Source organism: Heterocephalus glaber, unplaced genomic scaffold (assembly GCF_053883595.1).
Source record: "Heterocephalus glaber isolate CG9 unplaced genomic scaffold, H.glaber_assembly_v1.0 deba00001175, whole genome shotgun sequence".
Classification (NCBI taxonomy): domain Eukaryota; kingdom Metazoa; phylum Chordata; class Mammalia; order Rodentia; family Bathyergidae; genus Heterocephalus; species Heterocephalus glaber.
In genome coordinates this window covers 72133-89572 of record NW_028258207.1, presented here as the reverse complement: position 1 = coordinate 89572, position 17440 = coordinate 72133, and the positions used below count along the sequence as shown (strand labels likewise).

At 47.5% G+C, this 17440-nt stretch overlaps 1 protein-coding gene and 1 long non-coding RNA gene across 3 annotated transcripts in view; one reads left to right on the top strand and one right to left on the bottom strand.

Moving 5' to 3' along the window:
* Nucleotides 1-17440, top strand: part of Gask1a (golgi associated kinase 1A) — a 40646-nt gene that overhangs the window by 9062 nt on the left and 14144 nt on the right. The gene's annotated exons all lie outside the window — the stretch shown is intronic.
* On the bottom strand, nucleotides 34-4299 carry LOC110348971 (uncharacterized). The gene is made up of 3 exons (XR_002394618.2): nucleotides 3588-4299; nucleotides 3317-3414; nucleotides 34-1009 (listed from the first exon to the last, which is right to left on the bottom strand). It is a non-coding gene; the product is annotated as an uncharacterized LOC110348971 (long non-coding RNA).

Sequence of the window (17440 nt, the reverse complement as noted above, 5' to 3'; positions counted from 1 at the left end):
ACAGCGGCCACTCTGTACAGGCGGCCTTTGAGCTCTAGATGTATGGCCTCGACAACCAGGAACGGCAGTGTCGGGCTGGGGATTTGGCTCAGTGGTTTCACTGCTTGCTGCACAAGTGCAAGGACCTGAGTTCGATTCCCCAGTACCAAAGCAAACAAACAAAAAAGAATGGCAGTGTCAAACTTTAATGAATTCAAGCATAAATAGTAACTTGGGCCAGTGGCTGTCATACTGGACAGGCATCCCTGGACCAAGAGATGTGCCTGGAAATGCTGATGAGCCCAGGCTGCTGGCTCTAGTGAAAACAAATCCTCGCTTAACTAAACAGTGGTCAGAAAGAGTTCACCTTTGTTACCCACTTTCTCGTCACTGGGACACAATACCTGACACCCACAACTTAGACAGTTTCACTTTGGCTCACGTTTGAGTCCATGGTCCGCTGGCTCCAAGGCAGGATGGCATGGCAGAGGAGCCTGGTGGAAGAGAGCTGCTCAGGACACAGTGGACAGGAAGCAGAGTCAAGGGAGGAGCCCAGCCCATGCCCCCAGTGACCTCCTCCTCCTCCTACCAGGCCCCACCTCCTAACAGCGAGTCAGCCTGAAGCCCAGAGGCTTTGGGGAGTCTAGGTGTAACCCACAGCAACCTCTCCAAGGAGAACAGGAAAGCCCACAAGTGGCAAGGGCCTGGGGTGGGGAGGCAGGAGCGAGCAGTGGGGTCTCAGGTGACCCCAGGATCACATCAGCAAGAGAGGGAGCCGCGTTCTCCTCCAGCCATGCGGGGACATGGGCCGTAAACGTGGCTGCAACTTCCTCTTCTCAAGGGAAGCTGGAAGGCTGGATTTTCATGTGAAATGTGCTGGATTTTCAACATCGGCTCAAATTTATTTAAATCACTTCAAGCCAAACAAAACGTGTCTGCAGGCCAGATCTGCCCGCAGGGCTGGGTTTCGCTCTTCCAGGTCCTGTCCTGTTGACGTCTGTGCACACTTCCTGCAGGGGCCTGGGGGGATCTGAGGGAGAGAGGAAGCTGGCTCAGCCCCCAGGTGGGCTGGAGTTTGGCCAGCAGCCCAGAGCGGGCTGCCAGGAGGCGCAGGCCTGGCCCTCATCTGTGCCTGGGCAGCCCAGCCGGGAGCTGGAAAGGAAGCGCTCAGGAGCAGCTGGCTGTATCTAAGCAGAGTCCCAACCCCTCCCGCAAACCAGCCCCACTCCCAGGCCCAGAGCAAAATGTGTGGCTGATCCGGTGCCTGCAGCCAGAGAAAATCCCCAGCAAATGACAGGGTCTCCAGATTCCACGGCCCGTGGTGCCCCACACTGCTGCCCTTGGGAGCCGAACAAAATGCTCATTCAGCTGTGGGGCGCAGAGTGGGCTCGGGGCCCAACCTGTGGGCAGCCAGGGTGGGAGCAGAGCGGGCAGGGCGAGGGGGTGCGGGGCTCCCTTCAAGCCGGGCCCAGGCCGGCACAGGGTGAGCGCTCTGCTCTGTCTTGGGCGTTTGTTCCCAGGCAGTTCCCACGCTCCCCACTCCAAGATCAGCCTCCTGGTGGTGCTAAGGGCACCACAACCAACAATGACCGAATGTAACTGGCAGGCTCTGGGTTTGTTTCTGTGGGGTTTTTGCTTTTGTACTAGGGACTGAACCCAAGGCCTTTGCTCTGAGCTGTATCCCCAGCCCTTAAATATTTTTTTAGAAATGTTTATTGTTTAAATTTCAAGACAGGGTCTCACTAAGTTGCTAAGTTGCTCAGATGGGGCTCAGACCTATGATCCTCCTGCCTCAGCCTCTCAGAGTGCTGGGGTTTCAGGCCCGCACCACCAGGGCTAGCTCTCAAGCTTTGTCTTGAATGCTTTGTATCCAACAGCTCAGAAGACGAAACAGGGGGCCAGGGTGAGCGGCTGTGCCCGTGGGCCTCAGGCCATCCAGGCTGAGCCGGCCTCTGGAGAACGTACACAGCGCTCGGAGGTCGTTCATCTTTCTGACTACAAGCAACCAGGTCACGCTGTCCTGGAGCAGCGGCCGGCACAGGCTGCCCATTACACGCTCTGCACGGCAAGCTGGAGCTGAAGCCGGGACAGGCCAGGCTCCTGTGCCCCATGCAGGGCTGAGGACCGGGAAGGGCACCCCACAAGCCTGTCCACTGCAAGGCCCCCACAGACTGCCCGGGGATAAACTCGAGGAAGGAAAACAAAGGTGTAGTTTCTCCACCTCAGGCTTCGGGCACAGCTCTGCTTTCACCTCGCTGAGGGCTGGTCCTCGGGCCCTGTTAGTGGTGCCCACTGCTAGGGGGACCCCTGTGACCCTCTCCACTCTGCAGGCGCTCACAGAGCAGCCGTGCACGGGAGCCTGCCGCACTCCCCTGGTGCCCCGAGCAGGGAGTGGTGCTGAGAACACATTTGGGGCTGTCCCTGAGACCCGCTCTCTCATTGCTCGACTTTCTGTCCGCCAGTTCTTGGTGCTTTGACCCTGGCACCAGCCCATCCATAGATGGAAAGAGCCAGGCGCTGGGTAGCAACCCAGAAGAGATGCGGAGTTTCAAGGCACCGCAGGGATTTGTCCACCTGGGGGTTCGTGACTGCTAGGTGGTGACGACTGAGGCATATACCAGCACTTCACTCGATTAGCACGCGCACGTCTTAAAACCCATGGGCCCTGACCACTCTGTGAGGTAAGAACCACCATCAGGTCCATTTCCTGGATGGAGAAACTCCTGCGAAGTCACATTGGACAACAGGCCTGGGTCTGGGCGAGGTCATCCAGCTCCTGTGTCCTCCACCAAACCCTTCCAGGCCCATCCTTCTGGAGCAGGCTCCACAGCGAGGCCTCGACCAATGGTGATTCCACTAATCGTGGACTCAGAGTATCCAAAGAAAGCTGTCTGTGGGGAATTTTCACCTTGCTGTCACTCCCTAAACAATGCAGGATAACGGCTGTTTCCACGGAGGCATTGTGCCAGGGATTCTTTAAAGTTCACAGGGAGGTATGCACAGGTTATATGCTAAGGCCACACATTTTCTGGAAGGGACTGGAGCTCCACAGAGTTCGGTAGCCTGGGTGTCCTGGAACCGGACACCTGTAATCCTGAGTGATGGCTGTTTGTCCTGTGCCTCCAGTGCACGTAGTGAAGACACAGGTCTGGCATTCCGAGGTCCTCTAAAGTCCCACCAGGCTCCTTCCGGGTACCAGCTGGGAGCATCCTTCCCCACCCCTGCCAGGATGGCATGGTCTCTGGAGGCTGAAGACCCCAGGAATCCTGGGCCCTCTCCGCAGTCAGTGTGTCCCCTGAGCAGGTGATTGGGGGCCTCTGCGCACCGAGTTTCTCACCTGTGACATGCGTGTGACGAGAGCCCCCTCCTACCTGCCAGTCACCGTGGGAACCCTGGGGACATCGTCTTCCTGGTCGTGAGTGACACTGAAGAACCCTAGGCAAATGAGAGAGCTCACAAGGCATCCACGCAGTGCCCCCAGCTGGCTCTGGCTCTGCTGCAGGCTCTGCCAGCTCGACCTGGGCCGGGAAGAGAAGGGACCTGGGTGGAGGCCAGGCCAGTTTTGTGGGGTGGTCTGGGCTGCAGTGGGACATGATCCGATGGGTCACCTTTTCTCTGGGGGACAGTGAGTCGCTTGAGGGTGGGGCCGGCTGCTTCACTTTGGGTTCTCCGCTTCCTGGCCCAGGGCTCTGCATGGGACAAAACTGATGCTGAACTGTCCTTCGGAGGAAGTGATTTGAGTCCTGTCCCGGGGTGTCCTGAGGGTCTCACAATGCCTGGTGCCCCCTGCTCCATGGCACAACAATCATGGGTGGGGTTTGGGCGGGTGGCGACAGCCCGGCTCTGTGGAGCAGGGAGGCTAAGATGACCCCGTGCTCCAGTGCTCCCCAGCCGGAGCCTCTCCCTGCGGGCAAGGACCTGGGGTCCCCCAGCCCAGAACCCTGGGTCGCGGTCCCCGACGGAACCCTAACCCTTCGGGGCCATTTCTGGAGGCTTTCTCAAATCCCCACCATCCCTGTCCCTGTAGCGTCTACGTATAAACGTGTAATAAAGCGGGCTGAGAGTTAAATCCCAATTTCTCTTACTGGTCTTGAAATGTAGTTTTCATTTGTGGCTGAAGCTCTTTATGGAACAGTGTTTGAAGTGCTGCTCTCATTTCACAAGGGCGGGCTTTGTCTGGAGCAAGGCTTTCTGCCATCTCCAAATCTGACGCTTTCTCTCCTCTGCTCTTCCGTGAGGGTGCCTTGTCTGGGGTTTGGAGGGGACATCGCTTTGGGAGAGTTCCGCTGGTCTTTACCTCTCTCCTCTGCAGGACGCTGCCATCAGTGCACAAGAAAGTGCCAGTCCCATTCTGAGGTGGCTTGCGCCCGACCCTGCCTGGCAGCAGCTCAGAACCTGGCAGGCGCCAGGTGAGGCCGGCTCCTCCTACCCTATTTGCTTGGGAAAGTGAGATTTGGATCTGAGCCTGGAGAAACTTCAAATGCCCCCACCGTGGGCTCTCAGCCCCACTTGATCCTTGCAAGGCCCCGCGTGTAGATATCTGTGGTGCCGTTGCCTGCTCAGTGCTCTTCTTCCAATGTGGCAAGGAGAGCGCTGGCTTGGGCAGGTCGGGAGGGGAGCGGAGGTCAAGGTGATCGATTCTCCTGGTCAGGGACGCCGTCCTGTCCTTATGGACCTGCTGTGCTGGCTTCTGGGCTTTGTACCGCCAATTACTTCTAGGCAAGGCCAGCCGGAAGTCACGGGGGAAGCCTGCAAGGTCACAGAAAGTTGTGGAAGTAGCCGAAAAAGAGGCAGGAGAATGTACACGGCCCTGGGTTCAATCCCCAGCTCCACAAAGAATAAACACACAGATAAACAAAGGCAGGGGCTCCCGGCAGCGTCCTTTCCTGCACTCTGCTTCTGAGCCCCCCTAAACTCGCCCAGTCTCCTGACCGAGTTCGCCGTCGTCTCTCCCACTGGACTGAAAGAGCCTGAACACTGCAGTGGCCTGGCTGCCGCCCTGCGCTGCCCCACTGGCCGCGTGAGCCTTGCGCTCCGCCCTGGAGCTTGGGGGTGGGTACTCCAGTCCCTGCAGCCCACACAAGGAAGCCCCTCAGCAGTAGAGCACATGCTGAGCAAATGTCAATAATCATTCCTTAGTTTTCTTTCTTCTTCCTTTAAATTGGTCAGGTCAGAAATTATAGGGGCAAAAGTCCTTTCCAGTTCTGAAGTTGCTGATGTGGAAGGAAAATCACAACCCTCCAGGGGCCCAAGTGGGGGCCTGAGGTGGCTCTGGGCGGGCGGCCTGGGACTCCCCTCGGCAGGGTCCCCGTGGCCTGTGGCTCTAAGGCTGGGCTGTCCCCTTTGCTAGAGGCTTGTGCCACCAGCTGTCCTTGCCCGGGGGCTGGCTCTGGAAGCCATGCAGCGGAGCCCGGCCAGGTCTGGTGCAGTGACTCATGGGATGGGACATGTGGTTTTAATCCAGTGCTCTGAAGACCGCTCCCCGGGCCCCTCTGCCCAGCATAGTTTTGTTATGCCAGTTGCTTAGCTAAGCTTAAAGGAAAGGCACAGAAACACCAAAGCCCAGATCACTGCCAGTCAGCGGAGGATGGGTCCATGGGGTGAGGGCACAGAGGTCAAGGGGCAGAATCAACGGGTTGTGAGGACCTCAGTGATGGCTGGAATCAGAGCCAGACTCGACTTCACACACACGCACATGCACACACACACGCACACGACCATGCACGCACACACTGTCACATGGCCTCCCTCCTCAGAAGCAGCACTTTGCTCATGCTCTTTGGTGCTGTCTCTCCTGTTGGGGCAGGAGCATGTGGCCTCTGCCCGTCTGTCCTGTGAGCCTGGCCTCTGCCCGTCTGTCCTGTGAGCCTGGCCTCTGTGACAGTCTGGTCAAAGGCAAGGTCAGTTTGTTGGTTTTGTGTCTTCGATACATTTGTGGTAACCTGGCACCCGGTGTGTGAATCGAGTCAGGGCGCTGAGCCCTCCCTTCCCCGCACCGTCGATTGTTCTTCGGTCTGGGCAGTTTCAGTCTTGTGGCCGTGTTGAAAGATATCTCTGGCTGCTTCTTGCTTTCCCCAAGTGAGAAGGAACACGGAGGGTGCATCCTTCTGTGCCTAGCTTGGCCCCCTGCATAACGACCTCCAGTTCCACCCACATTGCTGCAGATGAGGGGATTTCTGTCTTCAAGGCAGGATTCTCTTGGTACATGAATGCACACCTCTCCTCTCACCGTGCAGCCCGGCAGGGCATCTGAGTCCCTGTTTTGATTACTGTGACTAGTGCTGTGGTAGACATGGGAGTTTGCGTATCTTTTCGGAATGATGATTTCATCTCCTTTGCTTACTGCTCACAAGTGGAATTGCTGGGTCCTGTGTATTTTTACTTCTATTTTTGAGGAATTTCGTGCTGTTTTCCATAGTGGCTGTACCAATTTACATTGCACCAGCGCCTCCCTGCTGTCTACATCCTTGTCGATTTGACTTCCTGTGCAAATTAAGCCTACACTTCAATTTGATGTAATTCCATTTGTCTATTTTTGCTTTTGTTTCCTCTGCTTTTAGAATCCTATCTAAAACAGCGTTGCCCACACCAGTGTCTTGAAGTGTTTTCCCTATGTTTTCTGGGAATCATTTCATAGCTTTGGGTTTAAGGATTAGGTCTTAGGGATCGAGTTTAATTCTTTCACACATGCATATTCAATTTTAACAGCATCATTTATTGAAGAGACTCACTGTTTTCCCTTGTATGTTCTTGGTGTCTTTGTAAAAAAAATGAGTTGGCTGCATGAGTGTGGATAATTTTTGAATTCTCTATCCTCTTCCATTGGTCCATCTGTCTCTGGGCTAGTGCCTTGCTGTTTTAGTTACTATAGTTTTGCAGTATGTTTTGAAGTCAGGTGTTGTGATATCTACAGTCTTGTTTTGTTTGTTTTTTGGTCAAGACAACTTTGGCTACTCTGAGTCTTTTGTGGCTCCATATCAGTTTTAGGATTTTTTTTCCTTAAATTCTTTTATTTTAGGTATACAATACATTTACATTTATCATGGGGAACTTGTACCTGTACATGATGTATCTTGGTTCTTATTTTTTCCCCATTCCCTTCCCTCCCTTCAACCCCTCTGTCCCTCCCTATTTACAAAGATTTTGTTTCCATTTTTCCATTTTCTCATATTAATTCCATTCCCTTCTTTCCTTTCCCCTACCCCTCCCACTTCCCCCTCCTCTTTGCCCCTTTTCTTCCTATTTCACATTATCTATTGTACCTTTTAGTCCTTATTTACACTTTCAGTTTCTCATACTAGGGAAACTATTTGCTATTTACACATATGGTTTTCTTTTTTCTATTTCTGTGAAGAAAGTTGTTGGTATGTGGATGGGAACTGGTTTGAGTCTATGGATCACTTTGGTTAGTATAGTCATTTTAGCAATTTGATTGTTTGGATCCATGAGCATGAGATTTCTTTCCATTTTTGTGTTTAGTATAGTCATTTTAGCAATTTGATTGTTTGGATCCATGAGCATGAGATTTCTTTCCATTTTTGTATCTTCTGTAATTTACTTTATCAACATTTTATAGTTTTTTATGTGCTTTATACTTTTTATGTTGGCTTTGTATCATGCAGCTTTACTGAATTTGTATATAAGTTCCCAAAATTTTTTGATGCAGTATTTTCTATGTGTGGAATCATGCCACCTGCAAGCATAGATAATTTAACTTCATCCTTTCTGAGTTGGATGCCTTTTCTTTCCCCTGGCTAATGGCTCTTGCTGAGGCTTCCAGTATTATATTAAGAGAGGTGAAAGTGGACATCCTTGTCATGGTCCCAGTCTTAGAGGAAAGCCTTAACTTTTCCCCATTTAGTCTAACACTAGTGTTGGAGTTTTCATATATAGCCTTTAGTGTTTTGAGGTGTGTTCCCTGTATATCTAATTTGTTGAGAGTTTTTATCATGAAGAGATGCTGAATCACCTTGGACGCTTTTTCTGCATTTGTCTTTCACTCTGTTGATGTATTTTATTGATTTGCATATGGTGAGCCATTCTTGAATCCCTAGGATTAACCTGATTATGGTGTATGATCTTTTTGGTGCACTGATGAATTCAGTTTGCTATAATTTTATTGAGAAATTTTGCATATATGTTCATCAGGGATATGAGTCTGTAATTTTCTATTTTTTTATCTTTGGTATTGGCATTGGAATTGGTATGGGTATGGGTATTGGTGGTATTTGGGTTTTGTATTTTTTTTTTTTTGGTACAGGGGATAGAACTCAGGTCCTTGTGCTTGCACAGCAGGCAGCAAAAACCCTGAGCTAAATCCCCAGCCCCAGGTTTTGGTATTGTTAATGCTGGCCTCATAAAAAGTTTGCCAGAGTTCTTTCTATTTCCATTTTTTGGGGGGATAGTTTAAGAAGAACTGGAATTGACTATTTTTTAAATGTTTTGTAGAATTCAGCTGTAAAACCATCAGGCCCTGTTTTTTTGTTTGTTTTTGTTTTTAGATGAGAGAATTTTAACTACTGCTACAATCTCATTACTCAGTATCAGTCTGTGTAGATTTTCTATTTTTTAGGAAAAGGTGAAAGATTTATATGATCTGAAGAGAAACCAGAGTATGAGATTTTCTATTTTTTTATGGTTCAGGTTGGTAAATTGTATGTGTTTAGGAATTTTTCCATTTCTTCTAGGTTTCCAGATTTTTTTCATATATAACTTTTCATAGTAATTTCTTCTGAGTTTTGTATTTTTGTGGTATCGGTTGTAATGTGAATCATTTTTCATCTCTGATTTTTTTTGAGTCATTTCTGTCTCTCCTCTCTCTTCTTTCATCTTTTTTAGTCTAACTAAATGTTTGTCAGTTCCTTCAAAAAAACTCTTTGTTTCATCAATGTTTTGTATTCTTTTACTTTTAATTTTATTTATTTCTGCTATGATCTCTACCATATCCTTCCTTCCCCTAATTTTTGGTTTGTTTTGTTCTTGCTTTTCTGAGTCTTCAAGGTGCATTGTTAGGTTATTTGAGATCTTTCTAGTTTTTTGGTGTATGCCTTTATTGCTATAAACTTCTCTCTCAGTACTACTTTTGCTGTATCCCACAGATTTTAGTATGCTGTACTGTCAAGTTCATTAGTTTCTGGAAATGTTTTGATTTCTCTTTTAATTTCCTCCATTACTCACTGATCACTGAAGAGCGTGTTAGTCAATTTCCATGTGTGTGTGTACTTTCCATTCTTGTTGATTTGTAGTTTTCATCCATCGTGGTGTGAGAAGGTATATGGTATGGTTTCAATTTTTTGAAATTTCACTGAGACTGGATTTGTGGCTGAGCACATGGTCTATCCAGAAAGATACCCTGTGTGCTGACAAAGACAATGTGTAATTTGCTGATATTGATGAAATGTGCTGTAAATGTCTATGAGGTCCACTGGCTCTAAAGTATGGTTCAACCCACGTTTCCTTGTTGATTTTTTTGTATGGATGATCTGTCCACTGAGAAGAGGGGAGTGCTGAATCCTTAAGTATTATCATAGAAGAGTTCACCTCCCCTTTAGATTTAATGACATTTGCTTTATATATCTGGGTGGTCCTATGTTGGGTGCATATATGTTTGCAGTTGTTTCATGTTCTTATTGAATTGATCCTTTTATCAATATATAATGATCTTCTTAGTCTCTTTTTACAGTTTTTGATTTAAAATCTATTTTATGTGAAATGAGTATAACTACTCCTGCTCAGTTTTGGTTTCCGTTTGTGTGACATAACTTTCCCAAGCCCTAGTCTGTGTGCATCAGCCAGTGAAGTAAGTTTCTTGTAGGCAGAATATAGTTGGGTCTTGTTTTTCTTTATCCATTCAGCCAGTCTGTGTCTTTTGATTAGTGAATTTAATTCATTTACATGAAAAGTTATTACCAATTATTGAAGTATGAAGTTCTTGCTGTCATTCTATTGTATTCTACTTGCTTTATATATTTTTTGTTTCTTTCCACTTATTATTTATTTTTAAAATTTGATAGTTTTCTGTCATGCTAAGGTTTGCTTTTCATCCCTTCCTCTTTCACATATCTGTTTTTTTAGTGAGTTTTGTATATCTGTGGTTTTTCATGACAGTAAATATCATCCTCTCATTTCTACTATGGGGCTCCCTTAAGCATTTCTTGTGGGGCTAATCTGGTGGTGATGAATTCCCCCAGTTTCTACCTTTGTGGGAAACAGTTTATTTCTCCTTCAGTTCTGAAGGACAATTTTTTTGGAATAATATTCTTGTTTGGCAGTCTTTTTCTTTCAGTGCTTTGAATATATCATACCATTCTGTCCTGGCCATAAGGTTTCTGCTGAGAGGTCTGCTCCAAGTCTGCTGGGCCTTCCCTTATATAAGACCTGATGCTTTTCTCTGGTTGTTTTTAGGATTCTTTTTGACTTGTACCTTTCCTATTTTGACTGTCATATGGATTGGTGAAGGTCTGTTTTGGTTGAATCTAGTTGGGGTTCCTTGAGCTTCTTGAATCTGGATATCCAATATATTTTTGAAAGATGGGGACATTTTCAGCCATTATGTCGTGAAATAGGTTTTCAACATCTTTCCTCTTTTCTTCGCGAGGACTGGATCTGTTACTGGTGTTAGGAGTTGAGAAAAGATGACTTTGCCTCTGCCTCTGCCAGCCGGTCACTGTGCCGGCAGCTACTTGGAAGCAGGGGCGGGTGTGTCAGTGCCTGGAGTTGGCCGGTAAATGGAAGGCTAGCGCCCAAATACGGGGTAAAATCCTGACCAGACTTTCCTGCAGTAGCAGAGCCTTCTATGTCCCTTCCTGTGACCCCATAGAAAGGAAGGAAGTCTCCTTCTGGTATTACAGTACAAACTGTCCTTGAGCCTTTTTCCTAAAATGTCTCTATTTCTCCAGCTATTTCTGTGCTAAATGCTACCAGCTTATGTCAGAATTTTTCAAGAAATTTCTTCTTAAGAAACTCCTGGTCCCCATTTGACAGCAGGCTTTTTCCATGCCATCTGCCTGCAGTATGGGAGAGACTGGCCCAAGGACGCTATCTGTGACCAAGTCACACCATCCTCTGCATCATAGCCTGAGCCCCATTATAGTGACAGCACCGCACTCTTCTTAGTCAAGGAGGATGGTGCGTTGCTTCAGTACCAAACTGCCTTCCTGTTACCTGGCCCAGGGCAGACACTGGGCCCCACAGAGATTACCTTCTGTGTTAGTTAGGTTTTGCTGTGCAAATGTTGCCTGACAAGCAAGCATGGTCTCAATGGCTTCCACACATGTGCCCATCTGTGCCTAGGTTACAGGGCTGTGGGTCGGCTGCACCCAGCAGGCCTGGCTGGTTGGCTCCAGGCTGGGGATGGGTTCAGGTCTACTCCAGGCCTGTACCTGGGCATAGCCTTCTCATGGTGAGGACAGGTTGGGAAGGAGACAGGCAAACGCCCATGCACACTCAAGTGGATGTGCTGTGTCCACTCACATTCCATTGGTAAAGGCAAATCCCATGGCCAGGGCAGGCAGGGATGGGTTCTACATCTGCAGTGGACCGGTGCTCAGGTAGACAGCAAGAACCGTGCACGGAACCACTCATGTCAGTGTCTTCACTGCACAGTGAGCACTGTCCTCCACCCTGCAGGAGGTGATGGTGGAGGTGCTGCAGCTCCTGCACCCCACTCAGCACAGCCCCGGGTTCTCAGTGCCGGGACTCACGATGCTGGGAACCCCTGCCCACACCTGCTGGACTGCGTCTTTTCCTCTCCACTGAATTCTTGGCTCGACCCTTCCCCCTGCTTCTTGCTTGCTTTGAAGCTGAGTGCTGTCTCCTTCCATCCTGGTGACCTGTGACTCAGCCCTTGTCCATGGGGAGAGCCTTTGCCCACTGCCCAGGTGGCCTCCTCCTGCTCTCACTGTGGTCTCACAGTGGAAGAGCTTCCCTTTCTGCATCTACCTCAGTCATGCTCCAAACATTGCATGCGCTCTTGGACGCAACAAGGTGCCAAAATCTGGGAAGAGGAGTGGGTGTTTTTCAGACCCCAGAAACTGGGGAGAGAACGGCTCTGACCCCCAAATGCATCCAAATCTGCAGTGGGCCTTTGCGTACTTCCAGCCATTTAGCTCCCACGTCAATGCTGAGAGGAAGAAAGGCGCTCCAGGTTCTAACCAGGACACGGGACAGAGAGGTTGGACGACACGCACTGTGCACAGCTGAGGGCGGTGGGCACAGAGCCCGAGGTGTCTTCCTGGGCACTGTGTGATTCCCTTGCAGCCGTGGGTGGGTGCGTCCTGGGCCAGGGCGCCCTCTCTGAGGGACTCCAGGGCTCTTGGGGGGAGATGGGATTTGAGAGGGAGAAGGGCTACAGCAGCTGTGGGGACACCGCCCTTCGCTCCTTGGCTTGGTCACTGCTGGGCAGAGCAGCCTCGGTGGCCCTAGGGCAGCTGGGGTTCCAGGCAAACCTCCCGGCATATCAGATGCATCGTTCCCTTCTCTTTTGCTCTATGTGCTCTTTAATATCCAACTGCTTCTCTTCAGGGCCTGTTTTTTCTGCCGCAGACCAGCTGCAGTCGATGTGCAGTCGATGCAGGGTAGGAAGGGGAGATGTCCTGGGCCCGCAATGAGAAAAGCACCTTCACAAGCAATGTTCAGGTTCCCTCTGAGAAGTCTCCGGGTCTGATTTATTTTTATCTCTTTAAGCAATAGCTGGGAGGCATTGGGCGGAACATGTTTACATTTTAAGTTGCCTTAGCAATTTCTATTGAAGTAAAGGTTATTTTTTTGCTAAACAAAGTACAATTCCTCTAAGCTGTTTCATTTCATTGAACATCATGAATACATATTTAAAAATTACAATTGTCCCCTTATTTACCCACACCTAAACAGAACAGAAAGTAACTTAATCAAAATCTTTATATCAGCGGGGGTTCAAGCGAGATTCAATCAATTAAGTGTCAAACTTGTGGTCGCCAGCTGGCCCTTGAGAAACTGCACAATGGTTAATATAGTTTGCTATTAGCTCTCTATTTTACTTTACCTCTATTCATCTTACCTAAATGTCATTTGGGTTCATAGTCCATGAGCAGGAGATATTGACAGCACTTTGAGAAATACTGAGTAACTTGTCTCCTTAATGCATTTACCTGTCTTAACGTTCTTTCTATTTTTCATTTCTCACTATTTCTTACACCTAAAGTCTGTCCTTCCAATCTCTTCGTAAGACCCCTTTAGTCAAAAGAATGTCAGCAATAAGAGGGGGAGTTATAGTAGTGGGGGAAACAAAGGGGGTTTTAGGAGAGGTTTCTTTAGGAGTGGATGTGGCAATAGAACTAAGAGAAACTGGAATTTGGGACTTGTGAGCCAGATCGGATTTCAATATATCATGACCAATGTGCCTCATGGAGAGTTTGTTGTGAGTCACAAACACAATGACTCCTGTAATCAGAGTAACAATTATAAACATTATGGCAAGAAAAAATAAAACATGAGGGTACGATGTGTTCCACCCTTTCTTTCCCCCAGCTGGAACTTTGTCAAGCAGCAGTGGAGGTTGGTTGGGCTTCGCCATTTTTCAGTTTGATCAAAGCTGCTTTTCTTTCCTGGAAGCTGACTTGGTGGCCCTGCTGCAGCCACCTGCTCACAGCTGTCCTGAACTTCTCTCTGCTGACTGCCAATGCTCCCCAGGCTCTGTGAAGCTGCGTGAGCCCAGGGCAGGATCACAGCCAATGGTGTCTCCTCGGGACAGCTTGAGGGTGATTTACGCCTCCCCGTGGTATCTTTGGGGATACAGATTATGAATCCAACTTGAAAACACATTTTTCATTTTAGAAGGAGAAACCCAACAAATATGCCCATGGCCATTTCCACTTCCAGTGTTAACTTAAAAGTGGGTTTTCCTGCCGGTGCCGTGGCCCTGGCAGACGGTGGTCCTCTGGGCTGTTTCTCAGCTGTAAAGTAGGAATTACGTGGTTCCCATTTCCCCAGGTTGCTGTGAGCACTATGGAGAGAGAAACTGTTACACGCGGGGCTCAGGGCAGGAAGGAGTCAGACCCACACCTCCCTCTCTCAGCACCCCGCTGTAGAAACCCCCAGAGTCCCCAGCAGATGGTGTGCTGGGCCCTGGCAGCTCCACTCATTATAATAAAAAACTGGAAACTGCCGAGACCTTGGTTTTTTGTGCTTTCGGCCTCGGGACCCAGGACGCCACACAGTTCTCTTGCCTGCAGCCACCAGGCCTGTAGTCATTTGTTACAGTGGCTACAGAAAATGCAAGCGCTATTGTGACACGAAGAAGGGAAACTCGGGATGCAGTCTGCTAGCTGTGGTTCCCTGGGGCAGGAGAAGGTGTCCATGCTCTGTTCCAAAATCCTAAGTGTTACCCGAGTGCTTTTGATTCATGCTTCATCTGTGGTAATAAAGACCAAATTAAAAACATATCTTATCAGGGCGAAGACATGGGATCTGACTTCCAAAGGATCATCAGGTGAAGGCGCCCCAGGCGACAGGCCATCCTTTGACAAGCTCAGCCCCGGAGGACCCTGAGGTGCTCCGTGTTTCTCAGAGTTGCCCCTCTCAGGATGGAAGGAAGCTGGGCTCTGTTCATCTCAGGCTCACGTCCCCTAGCGGTGGAGAGTTGTCACCAAAGGTGTTAATTTCTCCTGCCAGAAAACAGAGTGACAGGAAGGTCGTCCACCTGGGGACAGCGGGGCAGTGGGGTCAAGGGAACATGAAAGTCACCTGCGAGCCAACCTGCCCCTTATCAGGCTCTCGGAGTCTGGACCCTGTGGCCGGCCCTCACGGTCCAGAACCGGTCCGCACCGCCTGGTCCCGAACCTGCTCAGTGTCCTCCTGTCTGTGGCCGCCCCTCCCGGAGACCACAGTCAAGGCCCGCCCTCCCCTGCCTGCTCACCTGCGTGGCCCTGGGTGGCACGCGGACCTCCTGCTTCCAGGGAACTGTGGATTTGATAACCCTTTCATGGCAGTCATCACTGTGTCCATGTGTTTACCAAAACTGCTAGAAACAAATCTTGGGCCTATTTTAATTATTTTTCAAGTTTTATTTTTTATTAGTCCACGTTTTGCAATATATAGCAATCACATTCCTTGTGTGGAGCTGGTACATGGACATAACACATTTTAATCCTTTTTACGTCCCTTTTCCTTCCCATCCTCTCCCTTCCCTTCACCACTTGGTCCTCTTCCCATTTGGAAAAGATCTGTCTCCCTATTTCCTATTATCTGTCTTTTATCTTGCTTGTTATTTACATTTTGGGCTTCTCATGTAAGAGAAACCATGTGATATTTAAGCTTGTGTGTCTGATGCTTTTCACTTAAAATTATGGTCTCAAGGTGCATCCACTTCCCTACAAATGACCCAAATTTATACTTCTTCATGGCTGACTGGTACTCATTGTGCATAAATACTATGTTTCCTTTTATTTGTTGATGGACATATAGGCCACTTCCAAAATGTGGTTATTACGCATTGTGCTGCTATAAACATGGGCATGCATGTATTGTGGCAATATGATGACAATTCTTTGGGGAAGAGATCTAGAAGGGTAATACTTAGGTTGAATGGAATTTCTAGTTTTATTTTATTTTTTTGAGGAATCTCCATACTGATTTCCATAGTGGTTGTCTTAGTTTACACTCCCACCAACAGAGTAGAAGGATTCCTTCCCCTCTCCCACAGCCCTGCCAGAGTTTCTTATTGTTTGATTTCTTGATGATGGCCATTCTTCATGGAGCAAGACAGAATCCCAGTGTTGTTTTAATTTGCATTTTTCTAAGCCAGAGATGTTGAACATTTTTTCCTGTATTTACTGGCCACTTGCACTTCTTCTGAGACGTGTCTGTTCATCTCAGTTGCCTATTTTTTTTTGTTGGGTCTTTTATTTTATGGGGGGGTCGAATGTTTTTGAGTTCTTTATATATTGTAGATATTAGTCCTCTGTCTAAAATAAAATTTTTCCCCATTCTGTAGGTCGTCTTTTCACTCTACTGATTGTTTCCTTTCCTGTGCAGAAGCTTTTAAATTTGATATAGCCTCCTTTGTTGACTCTTGATGTTATTTCTTATACTTTTGGAGTTCTGTTCAGAAAGTCCTTGCCTATGCCTATGTCTTCAAGAGTTCAACTTACAATATTTTCCAGCAGATTGTTTCTGTTTTAATATATGGCTCTTGATCCATTTTAATTTGAGTGTACAACATGGTGAGAGATTTGAGTCTAGATTCAATCTTCTGCATGTAGATAATCTTTCCTCTAGTGTATGTTTTTGGACCCCGTGTCAAAGACCAGATAGCTGAGTGTGCTGGGATTGTTTTTGTATCCTCCATTCTGTTGCATTGATCCACATGTCTGTTTGGGCCAGTAACATGCTGTTTTTGTCACTGTTGCTTTCCAATATAACTCGAAATATGGGATTGTGATGCCTCCTGCTTTCCTCTTATGACCTAGGATTCCTTTTGCCATTCTGAGTCTCTTCTGATCCCATATGAATTTTAGGATTGTTTTCTCTAGTTCTGTGGAGAATGCTGTTGGTATTTTGATTGGGATCGCATTAAATCTGTATATCATGGCCATTTTGACAATATTGGTTCTGTCTATCTGGGATGGATACCTTTCCATTTTCTGATGTCCTCTTCAATCTCCTTTTTCAGAGTAGTTTTCACTGTAGATGGCTTTCACTTCCTTGGTTATGTTAATTCCTAAGTATGTAATTTTTCTTGATGCTGTTGTGAATGCTATTGTTTTCTTAATTTCTTTTTCGGTGAGTTTATTATTGGTAGAGAGGAACATTATTGAATTTTATATGTTAATTTTGTACATTGCTGAATTTGGTTATTAATTCCAGGCATCTTTTGATGGAATTTTTTGAGTCTTCTATGTAGAGGATCATGTTGTCTGCAAATAAGAATAATTTGAGTTCTTCCTTTTCTATACATATCCTTTTTATTTCTTTCTCTTGCCTGATTTTTCTGGCTAATGTTTTGAGTACTACATTGAACAGGAGTGGTAATAGTGGACATTTTTTGTTGTTTCTAATTTTAGAGGGAATGCTTTCACAGTTCCCCCCCCATTCAATATGATATTGGCAGTAGGTATGTCATAAATGGCTTTTATCAAATTGAGATAAAGTTCTTCTATACCTATTTTGGTCAGAGTTTTTATCATGAATGGGGTTTGGATTTTGTCAAAGACTTTTTCTGCATCTATTGAGATGATCATGTGATTTTTGTCCATGTTTCTGTTTATATGATGTATTGCATTTATTGATTTGTGTATGTTGACCCATCCTTGCATTCCTGGTATGAGGCCTACTTGGTTGTGATGTATGATCTTTTTGATAATTTGCTGCATTCTGTTCGCCAATATCTTGTTGTGGATTCCTGAATTTATGTTCATTAAAGAGACTGGCCTGTAGTTCTCCTTTTTGGTTGGCTCCCTGTCTGACCTTGAAATCAGGGTGATAG